This window comes from Tenrec ecaudatus, unplaced genomic scaffold, assembly GCF_050624435.1.
Source record: "Tenrec ecaudatus isolate mTenEca1 unplaced genomic scaffold, mTenEca1.hap1 Scaffold_785, whole genome shotgun sequence".
In the NCBI taxonomy this organism is placed as follows: domain Eukaryota; kingdom Metazoa; phylum Chordata; class Mammalia; order Afrosoricida; family Tenrecidae; genus Tenrec; species Tenrec ecaudatus.
Genome location: NW_027459686.1, coordinates 219,655 through 235,121, shown reverse-complemented (window position 1 = coordinate 235,121; position 15,467 = coordinate 219,655). Strand labels below are relative to the sequence as shown.

General features: G+C 41.8%; 1 non-coding gene and 1 pseudogene across 1 annotated transcript; both read left to right on the top strand.

Annotated features, from left to right (window-relative positions):
- LOC142436906 (ninein-like protein) overlaps window positions 1–15,467 on the top strand; it is an 88,836-nt pseudogene that overhangs the window by 12,209 nt on the left and 61,160 nt on the right.
- Window positions 13,928–14,059, top strand: LOC142436907 (small nucleolar RNA SNORA84). The gene has a single exon (XR_012782172.1). It is a non-coding gene; the product is annotated as a small nucleolar RNA SNORA84 (small nucleolar RNA).

Here is a 15,467-nt window from a genome sequence, read left to right as displayed (position 1 = left end):
CTAGCTACACAGGGTGGAGTTCACCTAGCTGGGTGTGGCCCAGGCATACATGCCCTAGGCTAAGGGGAGTGGTCTGGAGAGACCAAGAAAGAGAAAGAGGAGGGAAAAAAATCAAGCCCGCTGAGCCTGTGGGGGGCAGGGGAGGGGAGGATATAGTGAAGACATGGAAACAAAGTAACAAATGTAGCTGAGTCCCGATCCCCCGCCAGTGGAGCTGCAAGGGTTTAGTCCCTGCTCTGAGGCGGCAGCAGCAAGCTGTGGCTGTGTTGAGAAAAGGCCCCTGTGCAGCCCTCCAAGACTGAGGGGGCACAGAGAGGAGCTGCAAGGGTCCAGTCCTTGCCCCGAGGTGGGTGGTGGCAAACTGTGGCTGTGTTGAGACCAAGCCGCTGTACAGGCTCCAAATGGTCCCAGGCTCCAGCAGAGACAGTGGCAGGGCCAAGGTCAAATCCAGCCGTCCTCCACTGAGGTAAGCCAAAAGCCCCCAGCCCCTCAAAACCATGTGGGTCTTAGCCTACTTATCATTATGATGCTCCTCCTGCATTCCAGCAGTGTTGACATTCCCTCTAAGCAACTCTCCTGGGCTGAAATCTGCAGAGTTCCTCTGGTATGTATTACTCCATCGCCATCTTGCCGGAAATCTCTGTTGTTGCTTTTTTTTTTTTAATCTCCCCCCCTCCCCAATCTTCTCTTAGGAGCTAATACAGACATCATACCATTTCATAGTTCAATCTCATTAAACAGCATTGTGGTATTGTGACCAAAATCCACTTCAGAGTCTTTTCTTCCTCCTTGATATCAGTTCCCCCTACTAATGCACCCCACCCACCACTTCCCCCACTGCATCCCCAGGAACCCTTATTCTAATTGTTGTTTCTCTAGCTTCATTTATCCTGTGTTTCATATACCAAAAAACATTGAAAAACACATAAAAAGCGTCAAGAAGGCTACCCACAATGACAAAATACAACAGATATAAAACCCAATATTTAAAAAAAACACAGAAAATATTAAAAACCAAATCAAGGTCAAATGTATCAAGTGGCAAAGTTTTAACCAATCAGGTCAGGTTTATCATTTTAATCTACAACAGTCATCTCTCCAATATTCTCTGTCTGATAACCAGCTTATTCTCATCTCTCAATTATGGTCAGAAGGAAATCACCAAAGGCTTATTTCCTATGTAGATCCTGCAAATATATTTTGGCCTTCTGATGTCATCCATTGCCTTCTACACACCAGAATCTCACAATATAAGCTCTGATAGTATTCCATCCTTAATATCTGGATTATATAATTTATAATCCTTAGGTCATAGATGTTGGTGTGCTTCTTCCATGTGGGCTTAGTTGACATATCACTTAAATTGCTGCTTATTTGAAAACAACCCTTTAAGAACCAGATGATGATAGCCTGGCACTATCTAATTTCTTCCCTGCACTTCGCTATGCAACCGTATCTTCTGTGTTTCATTTGTGAAGGTGAGTAATGAGTAGGGCCATGTCATCAGAAATAATTGTTCTTAGCCTGGAGCTAAAATTAAGTGCGAGCCCCAAATCCATTCCCAGATCTATGTTTTTAATTTGCCTCTGGCTCACCTTAGAGATATCCTTGTTAGTTTATGGTAGCAAATGATATCAATCTTCTCCATGTATCATAGGACCTTTTGTTTATAGTGTCATTAATTAAGCTATGGTACTAATTTTTTGAACACTAGTGAGAGAGGGAGATTAAATAAGGGTAGGCTAACTATATCTCAATATCTAGATTATTCATTTTTATAGAATAAATCCTTACCTGACTGGATGCTATTTACTTAAAGAAGTAGAGTTGGTTATCAGGCAAAACTTGCAATAATATTCACTGATAATGCCATTCAGGTCTGCCAGAATAAAACATATCTTAATACAGCAAGTAAGGCATTAAAGTATTAAGTCAATGTTGGTCTACCTACTGAGCTAGGTGTTTATATAAATGCATGTATGTGATCATGAGGTGTCAATAGGATCAGGTATCAGGCATCAAAGAACAAAATATCATATTGTGAATGAGGAGGAGGAGTGAGGAGGACCCAAAGCCCATATGTAGGCAACTGAACATCCCCTTACAGAATGGCCACAGGGAGGAGATGAGTCAGTCAGGGTGCAGTATAGCAATGATGAAACATGCAACTTTCCTCTAGTTCTTTAGGCTTCCCTCCCCCACCCCCATCATGATCCCTTGTACAAATCCAGCTAGACCAGAGGATGTACACTGGTACAGATAGAAACTGGAAACACTGGGAATCTAGGACAGATGAACTCCACAGGACCAATAATGAGAGTAGTGATACCAGGAGGGTAAGTGGAAGGTAGGGTAGAAAGGGGGAACTGATCTCAAGGTACATATAACCCCTTCCCTGGGGAGTGAACAACAGAAAAGTGGGTGGAAGAGACATTGGACAGTGTAACACATGACAAAATAATAATAATTTATAAATTATGAAGAGTTCTTGAGGGAGGATGGGTGGGGAGGGAGGGGACAAAATAAGCTGACACCAAGGGCTCAAGTAGAAAGCAAATGCTTTGAGAATAATGATGGCAACAAATGTATAAATGTGCATGACACAATGGATGCATGACACAATGGATTGTGATAAGAGTTGTACGAACCCCCAGTAAAATTATTTTTAAAAATTAAAATAAATGCAAGTATTTGATTGTATGTGTGTAATAAAACACATAGACACAAGTATGGATATTTCTTATATATAACCCAATAACTCATTATTAAGATTTGGGGTTTTCAGGGACAAGGGAATAACACATGATCTAAAATCGATGGTAAGGAGGCTGTAGAATGCCTGGTGGGTTGATCAAGTGCAATGTAGTCAAGAAGAATTACTGAAAGCCAAATGAAGGTCAAACATGATAGTGGGACAAGAGGAAAGTAAAAGGAAATAGAGGAAATAACTGAGGCAAAAGATATTTTAGATGCATAAATACAGGCATGTACATGTGTAAATATATTTATATATAACAATAGGGACATAGATCTATGTGCATATATTTATATGTTAAATAATAAGGTAGCAGACGGACATTACTCAACATGGCTCAAGTCCTCCCTCAATGCAAGAACACTTTGTTCTAATAACCTGGCATTCTGTGATGCTCAGCATCCCGACAACAATCGCTGAAGACAAAATGGGTGCATATGCTAATGTGGTGAAGAAAGCTGATGGTGCCCAGCTATTAAAATATATTAGTGCCTAGAGTCTTAAAGACTTGAAGATAAAAAAGCGGCCATCTAGCTGGGAAGCGAAAAAAGTCCACATGGAAGAAGCACACCAGCCTGTGTGATCATGAGATGTAGACAGTATCAGGTATCCAGCATCAGAAAGGCCCAAACAAACAATCATATTGATTCAAACACTGGGGTAGGGATGGGAGACCCAAAGCCCATCTGTAGACAATTGGACATTCCCTCACCATAGATTCACAAGGAAGGAACAAGCCAGCAAGGGTGCAGTATAGCACTGATAAAACATGCAACATTCCTGTAGTTCTTTAATGCTTCCCTCCCCCAGCCCCACTATCATGACCCCAGTTCTACCTACAAATCTGGCTAGAACAATAATGAGAGTAGCGATACCAGGAGGGTTGGGGACAGTAGAGGGAGAAAGGGGGAACTGATCCAAATGATCAATGTAAACACACACACACACACACACACCCTAGGGTGAGGAACAACAGAAATTAGTGAAGGGAGACAGCAGACAGTGTAAGATATGAAAATAGCAATAATTTATCATTTGTCAAGGGTTTATGAGGATAGGAGGGTGGAAGAGGGAGGGGGAAAAAAAGGAGGATCTGATACCGAGGGCTCAAGTAGAAAGAAACTGTTTTGAAAAGGATGAAGACAACATATGTGCTAAAATGTGCTTGAACTAATGGTTGTATGGATTGTTGCAAGAGTTGTAAAAGCCCCCAATAGAATGATAAATAAATTTTAGATTTGAAGGATTAAAGCCATAGTCTTTTGGGACATCTCATTCATTCAGTATAATTTAGTTTATGAAGTTATGTTCTACTTTTTAGTTTGTTGAATTTTTTCTGGAGTTTCAAAAGCTTATGACTGGTCACCTAAGGTACAACTTAAAGTTCTACTTAAAGTGAACCAAAGAGTAAGATGGAAACTAAAGACCCGAAGAAGAATCCAATCCAAAAATCATATCCACATTTACCTGAGACCAGAACTAGATGGCTACCATTACCTAATTAGTTCCATTGTAGATGGCTCCTGATAATAAAACCATAAATTCCTATTATATAAAAACAATAAAAGATAGATCTGATCTGGAAGACTTAACATTATTGATATGAAATAATCTTTAAACCTTGAACCAAAACTCACCCTGAAGTCTCTTTATAGCTAAATAACACATTAGCCCCCAAACTAATAAATACCACCCATAAGTACTGTGTCTTTTTAAAGAGATCACCCATATGTGACCCTGATAGACATTGAAGCCAGATTTAAATGAGGATGTGGAACAAGGGATACCATTGCTGATGTCAGTGGATCTTGGCTGAAAGCAGAGTACACCAGAGGTTGCTTGTGTTTTATTCAGTAGGCTAAACTATCTCATGTGTGAATCATAACAGTTTGGATAGCCATGAGAAGAATGGGAATTCCAGACCACTTCATTGTGCTCATGTAAAACTTGTGCATGGACCATGAGACAGTTGTGGGTACAAACAAGGATATCCTACTCAGTTTAAAATCAGGAAAGGTGTGCATCAGGGCTGTGTCCTCTCACCACACTTCTTCACTCTGTGTGCTGAGCACATCATCAGAAAAGCTGCATTTCATGAAGAAGAATGGCAATGATTAGAAAAACATAATAACAATTTGTGATGTGCAGATGACATGATCTTACTTGATGAAAATCAGGAGGACTTGAAGTAATTTCTGATGAAGATCGAGGATTAAAGCCTTTAGTATAGATTACATCCCAATATAAAATAGATCAAAATCCCCACAACTGGACCAATAGGTAACTTGATAAATCGAGTAGAGATTGAAGTTATCAAGGATTTCGCCTTGCTTGGATCTGCAATCAGTGCTCATGAAAGCAGCAGTCAGGAGATTAAATGATGCGATACATTAGATAAATATGCACAAGATCTCTTTAAACTGTTAAAAAGTAAGGATGTTACTTTGAGGACTAATGTGTGCCTGACCCAAGCCATGATACCATTTTGACTGTATCATTTCAGTTCCCTCATGAACCTTTTCACTTCCCTTGCGTACACATGGAAATTGGATATTGAATAAGGAAGACTGAAGAATAATTTATGCATTTGAGCTATGGTGCTAGCAAAGGATATTGAAAGTACCACAAACTACAAAAAACAAATCTGTCTTGGAAGAAGTAGAGCAGGGAAGCTCATTAGAGGCAAGGATGCCAAGACTTCATCTTCTTTCCCTGTGCATGTTATCACGAGAGACCAGTAACTATGAAAAGAGGAAGCCCTCGGAAAGATGAATTGACACAGTGGCTGCAACAAGGGCCTTGAACATATGAACAATTGTGAGCATGGCACAGGGCCAGGCAGTGTTTCGTTGTGTTGTACTTAGGGTCACTATGAGTTGGAAATGACTCAGTAGCACTGAACAACAACTAAAATAAGTTTAGAGTCTTTCTACCTAATATATATATGTCCATCATGTCCTGTCGTGTATCTATCCATCCCTCTATCCAGTTGTTCCTCCTTAATTTAGAAAACCTTACTGGTGTTGGTACACTTCTCCTAAATTCTTCAAGTGGTACCACGTTTAACTATCTTCCCTTTATTTCAGGCCAACTTCAAGTCTGGAGCCCTCTGGAGCTCAGCAGCCCCTCCTTTCATACCCCTGAGATCCAAGCCCAGATAATCTGGGAAGAGCTTGGCGTTGGCAGCAGTGGTTTCCTCAGTATGCAAGAGCTGACTCTGGTCTGTCAAACCATTGGGCTACAAGACCTTGAGAAAGAGGTGAGAGAAAGCCTGAGACTGACCTGTCTCAACCACTTTTCTTTGAAATGTTTGGTCTGAAAACTCTCACCCTCTTTTAGACTATGATTCAGACATATCAATTTCTCATTAAAACTCTTGACTGGCTTCAAAACTCCTGTCAAAGAATATATCTCAGACCCCCCCCCCATTGTGATAAACTCTCACCACTGTAGGGCAGTTGTGCCAGGCACTCTTAGACACAGTCACTCAAGATCACCGTTCCCTGCCTGCCAGGCTGATTGTACTACGGCCAAGTAAGGCCTCTTTAGAACCTGTCTGTAGTCTCATCAGATGGGAATAGAGGTGGAGTGTTATATTGCAGTCCTCACTCTTCATTAAAGCGCTCTTGGCCTAGCTGCTATTATCCTGTGACCCACTGGAGCCAGGCTGGTTTTTGTGGGTACATCTTCCACCAACATACTGCAAGTTCCCAGCCACAGCAGATAGGAAATAAGTTATTTATGGAGTTCAGGCAGTTTGAATGACTCAGCTACTGATTATGGAACTAAAACAGACATGGTAGTATAGATTTCCCTTGAGACTGATAAGGAAAAATATTTTGGAAATACAGCCAGTTGGGACCTAGACAATTTTGAATGTGGATGAAGATGAGCAAGCTGCCCTTGTTGAATGCTTGATCCAAAAGTTTGGAGAAGCAGGAGGCCCAATGGTGACATCTGGGTTGAGCTGCCTGTTTGTGGAACCTCTGCATCAAGCAAAACATGTGTTCTGATCCAGGTGTATGACTTTTGTTTAGGAAATGGAAGATTTGTTTAACAAATTGGATCAAGATGGAGATGGCAGAGTAAGTCTTGAGGAATTCCAGCTTAGCCTGTTCAGTCATAGACCCAATTCACTTCCGAAATCTTCTACTCCCATCGAACTGAGTGATCCTTGGACTCATTACCAGGTAAAATAGGACAAATAAATTATGAACCACATTAAGTATTATCTTTCTGATGACTGCAACCATAACCGTCAGCATCTTTCACAAACCTGTCCTCTCTGAGTCACCTGACTGTTGTCCAGGGGTTCAAGAGGGATAAGAAACAGAGATATGTGTTTGAGATTCTGGGGTCACACAGACCTCCATAACTGTATGTCCCTGGATGGCATGCTCATCTCTGAGCCTCATGCTCCTCATCTATAAAATGGGGCAATTGTGATGCCTGCCTCCCAGGTGTTGTTCTATAAGACCAAGTAGTGTCTGACATGACAGCTTCAGCCATTCTTAATTGTGGGATAGAGAACATTTCAGTAGGGAAATCCCTTTTCCCTCATACCATGATGCAGCAGGAGAGCAATGTCAAAGAGCATTCTGCAACATCTCCCTCGGGCAGCCCTTTTGATTTAGGTCCTGAGTCTGGATTCCTCCCTCCTATCCCTGGGTTTTATGTCTTGCAGAAGTACCAGATCTCCGTGCAGCTTTAAACAGAACAGATTTAGGCAGTTTCCTTAAATCATAGCATTGCTCAGTGACTGCTGGGTTAGCACTTTCCGAACAGAAGAAATTCCTTCTCCCACCACAGAGCAGACTGCTCTAAGGAATTCTTGCTTTCTGCACAAGGATGTGGCTGACTCCCCTGTTGTGTGGGAGGCAGAGTAAAACCAGTGTGATATTCTTCACCACTGAGTAGGTACTTCTGAGAGCATAAGTTTTTCATTCTAAAATCAACAAGAATGCAGGAAGAAGATATTCAAGAGCATTAAGGAGAGATTTCAGGCCATATAAGGTAAAAAAAAAATCAGAGTATGGCCCTTATATGTCACTGATTGGGTTAATTGGCAGATATGACTTCCTTGAAGCAGAAGCAGCCCCATGTTCCCTTTGTATTCATCTGAAGTATAGACTAATGTGGACACTGAACTAGGGATGGATGTGCGCATAGTTGGCATTAAAGAATCAAGATAGTGGCTATAGAGCCGTACCGCTTCTTGTGCCATGCACACCTTCCTGAACAGATGCTCTCTGGCCAGAGGTGTGAGTTTGTAAGGAGGAATCTTGGGGAAATGACCTAGGCAGGCAGGTATGTCTTCCAGGAGACACCCACATCAAGTGAAGTGTGATCCCTGTTTGTGGATTAAGATTTGAACATGGAAATGGGTTTCTCTTCTTTGTCAAGGATTTTCTCCAGGGTAAGTTGCACTGAGGCTAAGAACTAGGGAAGATACAGAAACAAGGGTAACTCATGTCCAAATGTGGAGACCTAGGTGTTGCTGGAAGCTAGTGTAGGATAAGGATCTCAAAGTGGCACCCCTGAGCCTGCAAGGGCAGGATCCCTAAGAGTTCTGTAACCTCGAATACCACTGAAGTATGGGTCCTATGGTAGTTACACAATCTGGTGTCAACTTGTGGAGGGGTAGAGTCTAGCCTATCAATCAGGTCATAGCTTGATGACCTCATTTGGACCCACCACGAAGATAAATAGCTCACTGGAGGCCAGATAGACACAGTCTCTGCATCGTCTTCCTTCGGACAAGTCACATGGAGCTAGGCTGATGAAAGCCAGAGCCTTAGAGCTGGAGGAGCCACGTGGAGACCCACACCAGCACTGAGATGCTTAGACTGCCACTGGATCCACAAGATATTTTACTCTCTGATCTTCCTGCATTCAGTATCATTGCATATGTTTTGTGAGTTTGAAGAGGACTTTATAGATTGATGTCAGACATATGTGCTAATATCAGACTTAGGGACTTGATTTGAACTAGGGTGGGATGTTTTTGTGATATTCAACTGCTCTTGTATATAGAGCTCTTTCTACACACAGATGGGTGTCTATGAATTTGTTTCTCTAGTCTACTCAGACTAACACATTATGGTCCCTTGGGAGTGGAGTACTAGATAAAAGAATCATAAAGATGGAGAGTGGATGTTTGTTTGATCTCTGCTTCATGATAGTGCTTCTTTGGCTAGCCAGAAGTCAGATATGGCCATGCAGTTTACTGGATAGTTTTCTGGAAAGAACATGGGAAGTTAAAGTTTGGATTCTTTTCATTGGTTGTAGTCTTTGGTTATTCTTGTGTGAAATGGTGAAAATGTGATTAATGTATATTTTGAGCTCAAGGGACAAAATCACCCCTTGAATTTCTCAGAGTTGCTTAGTGAAAATGGCTGACAGAAGGTCAAAATGGCTGAGAGAAAGCTGGCTGGAGGGGCAGGGAGCACTTCAGGCAAGACGGCAACTGAGTAACACATAGCAGAGGGACTCTGCAGAAATTAGCGCAGGAGAGTCACTAAGGGGGATGTTGTGCACTGCCTGGTTGCAGGAGGAGCGTCATAAAGATAAACAGGCAAATATCCACTCGGTTTTGAGGAGCTGGGGGCTTTGTCTTACCACAGTGAAGGCTGGCTAAGGTCTAACCTTAGCCCCACCACTGTCTCAGCCAGAGACGGGATCATCTGGAGCTGGCACAAAGGCTTTATCTTAACACAGCCACACTTCAACTCCGAATTGTGGAAGGGTTTAAACCCCTCCAGCCCCAGGGTCAGGGATGGGGTTAAGCTATATTGTTACTTTTGTTTCTCACTCTTCCTTCTTTCCCACTACAGTTTCAACAGGCTCTTCTTTTTTTTCCTCTCTCTTTCTCTTCCTTTTAATCTCACACACCACTGCCAACCTCCAGGCATCTCCTCTTATCCTAGGGCTTTTACTCAACAAAGAGGCTAGAGATCTTAATATTACAATTAGACAATTTGACCTGATAGATGTGCACAAAGCTATTCACCCAAATACAAAAGAATTTACATTCTTTTCAAGCCCACATGACACATATTCAAAGATAGAGGTGCTGGGGCATTAGATGAATCTGCATAAGTTTAAGCACATTGATATATGTACCTCTCTCTCTGACCACTGTGCCATAAGACTGGAAAACCAACAAAAGGAAGATGAAGAAAACAAGGACAAACAATTGGAAGATGATAACTCTCTTGCAAAAGGAGTGTGTGCTGGCCCAGATCAGAGATGAAATTAGGGAATTTCTGGAAATCAACAAGAATGAGCACATGGTGTACCAAAACTTATGGGACACAGCAAAGGCAGTTATCAGAGGAAGTCTCATAGCAATACATGAACACATGAAAGAGGAAGAGAGACTTATGATTGATATGCTGGCACAAAATTTACAGCAACTAAAGCTGAGTCAACAGGACAAACCTATTAATAGATTAAGAAAATAAATAATAAAAATCATGGCTGAGATTCAGAAGAGGGAAAATAAGAAAACTATGGTAAAATTAGTGCTGCTAAAAGTTGTTTCTTTGAACAGATAAATAATTGACAGGTTTTTCTTTTCTAATTTGTCATTTGTTTTTTTGTTGTTGTTTTCTTTTGTTGCTTTGTTTTGGTCCGTCATGTTTTTGGTGCATATTATTATCTCTGTAGGTCTATCTAGATAAGATAGGCAGGATAAACCATCTGGAAGACAAAACGGGACTGACAGTATTGCAGGGACATGGGTGAGGGACAGGTGGGGGAAAGGACATGTGTGTTAAAAGCCCAGGGACAAGTGAACAACAAGTGATCCAAAAATGATGGCAACGAATATGTAGGAGGCCTGGTAGGGCTTGATCAAGGGCAATGTAACCAAGAGGAATTACTGAAACCCAAATGAAGACTGAACATGATAGTGGGACAAGAGGGAAGGCAGAAATGATCACAATGATCTGCATATAACCCCCTACCTGGGGGACGTACAATAGACATGTGGGGGATGGGAGACATTGAACAGTGTAAGATATGAGAAAATAATAATAATTTATAAATAATACTTTATAAATTATCGTGAAGGCAGGAGTGTGGGGGAGGAAGGGAGAAAATGCTTAGCTGATACCAAGGGTTCAAGTAGAAAGAAAATATCTTGAGAATGATGATGATGGCAACAAATGTACAAATGTGCCCGACACAATGGATGTATGAATGGATTGTGATAAGAGTTGTATGAGCCCCAATGAAATTATTTTAAAAAATAAAAATAAATAATGAACCCTGGCTCTGGCTTGATGCTGTCAGAGGCCTAATGCCATATTTTCTATCAATAGAAGCGTTTAGATAATGAGTAAGATAACTAAATAAGCATCGAATTTGACTGTTTTACGAATAGAGCTTAGGATCTGATGCTACTCTGTTTATACTGATTTTTTTTCTGTTTATTATTATTGATATATGATTGATAGAAATGATTATTGGGAAATTTGAAAATAGAGAGCTTGTAAGCCCACTTGTTTCTCGTCATTAAAACTGGATTGTTAGATGGGTTTAGGACACACCCGCAAAGAAGGCTTTGAAAAAATAAGCTCTGAAAAGAAAAGTGTCTTCAGTGTTGAGGACATTTAAGGGTGAAGATACTTGCCAAGGGCTGTTGACAGATTGACAGGGGGAAAAAAGGGAACTCTTTGGATATTTAAATTTTGAACTCGTGGTTTTGTCAGAAGCTGGGAAAAAATCTGGAACCATGAAGAAAACTACTCTCTGGGGCTGAATATTACAGGGAGCCTGTGGGCAGGCTGAACTGCTTGCTAGGCGACCACCCAGATCCACTTGTTGAGTGGAAGTGGGCGAAATGCAGCAATAAAGAGACAGATTGAGTCTGGCCACTGACACTCATGGACCTTGTTTCAGGAACGTGAAGAGAAAACGAGAGTGGGTTGACTGGTCTGAAATTCATGATCTAGCGCAAGGGGGCTAGGCTTGTTGAAAATTTGTGACAGTGCCCATGGTCTAGAAGCGAGGTGACCAATGGGCACCATGTGGACGCTGAGTGAAGCAGCCCACATTGAGTTGACCAGAATCCGACCAGATGAAGAGATGTTTGAGCCTGTGAAGTAGAGATATTGCTGCAGACTTCATGGATAGCCTGTCCTGATTTGACTTTACTATGGATGGGGAGTTCACAAGGTTCTAACTGGGATGAAGGTTCCTCAGAACACGGCTGATGTAAGTGGGCAGTATAGAAATTTTATACCTAAAATGGAGATGATAAAGGCATGAAGTGGTTGGCTACAAACTTTCATAGGTGCTGGAATATGTACATAGGATTATAGGTTTAAGTGTGTGTTCCTTAACTGCGATGCTTAGGCATAGAATATTGTTTTGTCACTTATATAATATGTTTAAATGAGGATGGCACATACTGAATGGTACACTTATTAGTTTTATCTTGTTAGTTACAGATATGATTTTATTATTTTTTTGTTAAGAATTATGTATGGGTAAAAAGTTGTGTAAAAGTGTCAACTTGACAAAGGTTGGTCTGTGGTAGTTACATATTCTGGTGTCAACTTGTTGAGGGGTGTTGTCTAGCATGTCAATCAGGTCACAGCTTGATAACCTCATTTAGGCGTGCCACTGAGATAAATAGCTTACTGGAGGCCAGATAGATACAGAGGCCAGATAGATACAGATAGGTGCTTCATCCTCCTCCGGACAAGCCACATGAAGCTAGACTGATGGCAGATAGAGCCATGGAGCCACATGGAGACTCATGCCAGCCCTGAGATGTTTATAATGCCACTGGATCCACAAGACTTTCCATCCACTGGCCTGTGATCTTCCTGCATTTGGCATATTGCATGTGTTTCGTGAGTCTGAGGAGGATTTTATAGATTGGGATTGGACATATGTGCTAATATTGGATTTATGGACTTAATCTGGACTTGGGGTGAAATTTTTTCTCAATATTCAATTGCTCTTGTGTATAAAGCTTTCTCTTAACACCTATGAGTGTCTATGAATTTGTTTTTCTAATCTACCCAGACTAACAGGTCTTTCAGCACAGCAACTTGACCCATTATCCTGCTGTCATAGCCATCTACTCTTCCTGTCACGTGTATTTCTACATACAGCACACACTTGTACACATATCCACACAGTTTGGACCCATCCACTGTATACATGTACACCCACTATATATACACACCTGATACATGTAGTCAATGCTACATGTATACACCCAAACTATAGATGCGTCTGTCATACACACACACACACACTTAACTATACACACACACTATATATGCACATGATACAAGGTGGTACCCTCCCAGAACTGGAATTGTGCTGGGCAGAGTAGACCTTTCCTAATATGACTTTTTCTCCCTCTTTGAGAGCTCCGAGTTGCAGCGCCACCTGAGAAGGTTCTCTCTGGTCACAGTGAATTTTTTGTAAAAGCGGTTTCACTGGAACCTTGTTTTTCATGATGGCGAATTTAAGAGAACAGCATGCAGCTATGAAACTTTGTTTCCTCCTCAGGAAAAATGCCAAAGCAACTGTTGTGATGTTGAATACAGTTTAGAAAGACAGTGCTATGGGAAAAACTCTAAGTGTATGAGTAGTTTTCTCATTTCAAAAGAGGTGAAATGTTGATTGATGGCAAACCTCATTCTGGACGTCCATCATCTTATCGAACAGATAAAAATGTCGATTTGTAGTGCATTTGGAATTCGTTCCACCAGGTTAGACTGTTAGTCAAGCTTTCTATTAGAGGATCTGAAAAGATTTCGTAACAGTGTGCGGCAAAAACAGGCCTGATTTATGGCAGACAGGGGACTGGTTTTGCCACCATGATAATGCACCTGCTCACACAGCCATCTCAGTGTGCCAGGTTCTGGCAAAAAGCAGAATGTCTCTCTTGCCCCATGCACCTTACTCACCTGACCTTGCATTGTGTGACTTTTTTTTGTTTCCTCGAAGAAGAGGGACATGGAAGGATAACTATTTGAGGACATAGAAGAGTGAAGAAAAACACTAGGGAGGTGCTGTCAGCCATCCAAACAGATGAGTTTGAAAAATGTTTCCAAGAATTAAATTGCAGATTTTACAAATGTATCAAGTGTAATTGAGAGTACTTTGTAGGTGACAAGTTTGTTTTGTAAAAGAATTTAAATGCATGCCCCATGGTTGCTGGGCACTGTTGGGCAGATACAGCTTTCTAGCGATGGCAATGGGCCAGAGCGATCCTGGGATGCATGCATGGGGCTGTTCCTTTTCAGCAGCCTCCATAGCCCGGTCACTGGTACATGGAAAAAAATTAAATACATAGCTTTGAAAAAAATTCCAGGGTTTTTTTGAGGGGGTACCACCTACTATATGCACACAAATTGTAAGGCACACAAACTCATGCCCACCACACACACTGCTAGTGTACGTAAACATCATAAACACAGTGCCTACACATCCCTTCACTATACATTCTGTATGCATTCATGCACAGTATATTCATATACATGCACTCTCTACACACCCACACTAAATTCACTGCAGAGATATGAGTGTATACACAGTATATAATACCTTTGGGGCATAGAATGTCAAACTGAGGAGTGGGCGGATTCAGTCTTTCGTTTGTGGAGCACAAAGTCCTACCCCTCTCTTGATAGCTCTCACCTGAGAATTGCCCATTTGCACTGTCATTTTAGGGCAGAAACTGGAAGGAGGCCAGGGTGGTAGAGTCTCCTGTATTATTTCAAAGTAGAGTGTGCCATATCTTGTGTGTGTCTCCACAGTTTGGCTATAGAGTGTGATGTTTGACCATGTCATGTGGTATACCTGTTAGATAGATAGATAGATAGATAGATAGATAGATAGATAGATAGATAGATAGATAGATAACCTACTTACTAACAGGTATACTAGCTCTGTACTGATGTCATATATATATATATATATATGACAGCAGGAGAATCAGGTGGACATGGTATAGGGGAAACCCATTCTGAGCCTCATATTTTCTAGAGTAAGTGGCTAGAGGGTTCATAGCAGTTCCAGATGCATTTGAGTATCAGGGACTCGCCATTGATAGCCATGGTGCCCTCTTCCACCTGCAAACAGAGTAAAATACCTGCTCTAGAGTGTTGTCCAGTTGGCACGCAGAGCACCCAGCGTAGCTTAGTAAGCTCGGTGAACAAGCTCTTTCATTAGAGAATTGGTGACTCAGTGAGTACAGGCAGAGGAGGTTTCTGCTCCCTTGAGCCTGACTCAGGAAGTGTACTGCTGGGAGAAGATGAGGGATGAAGGGTGGAGAGTATAGCTAGGACAAGCCTGGTGGTCATCAGAGAAGGGACCGGAAAGAGTCCAGGATGAGCCAGAAAGAGCAAGAGGAGCATGATTTAAGCTGTGGGGCTGGACTTGAAAGGGCTAAAACATAGCTAGGTATCCTTCTATCTGGAGGCCAGCGAGCCGGTGTGTCAGAAAAGAGGAGTTAAGGGTGATTGAGCAAGGTATTGAGGGTCCCAGATCCAGATCCCAGCCAGCAAGGCAGTGAGGAGAGGGTAGCTGAAGAGCCATGAGCAGGTTGGAGCAAGGTGGTTTTTACTCTGAGGGAGGCAGGGGCACTGGATGCCTGGAGCAGAAATGTGATGACCTGAAGGCGTGGAGAACACTCATTCTTACTCCCAGGGATTCCTGACAACACATATTTACTGGAAAGGGC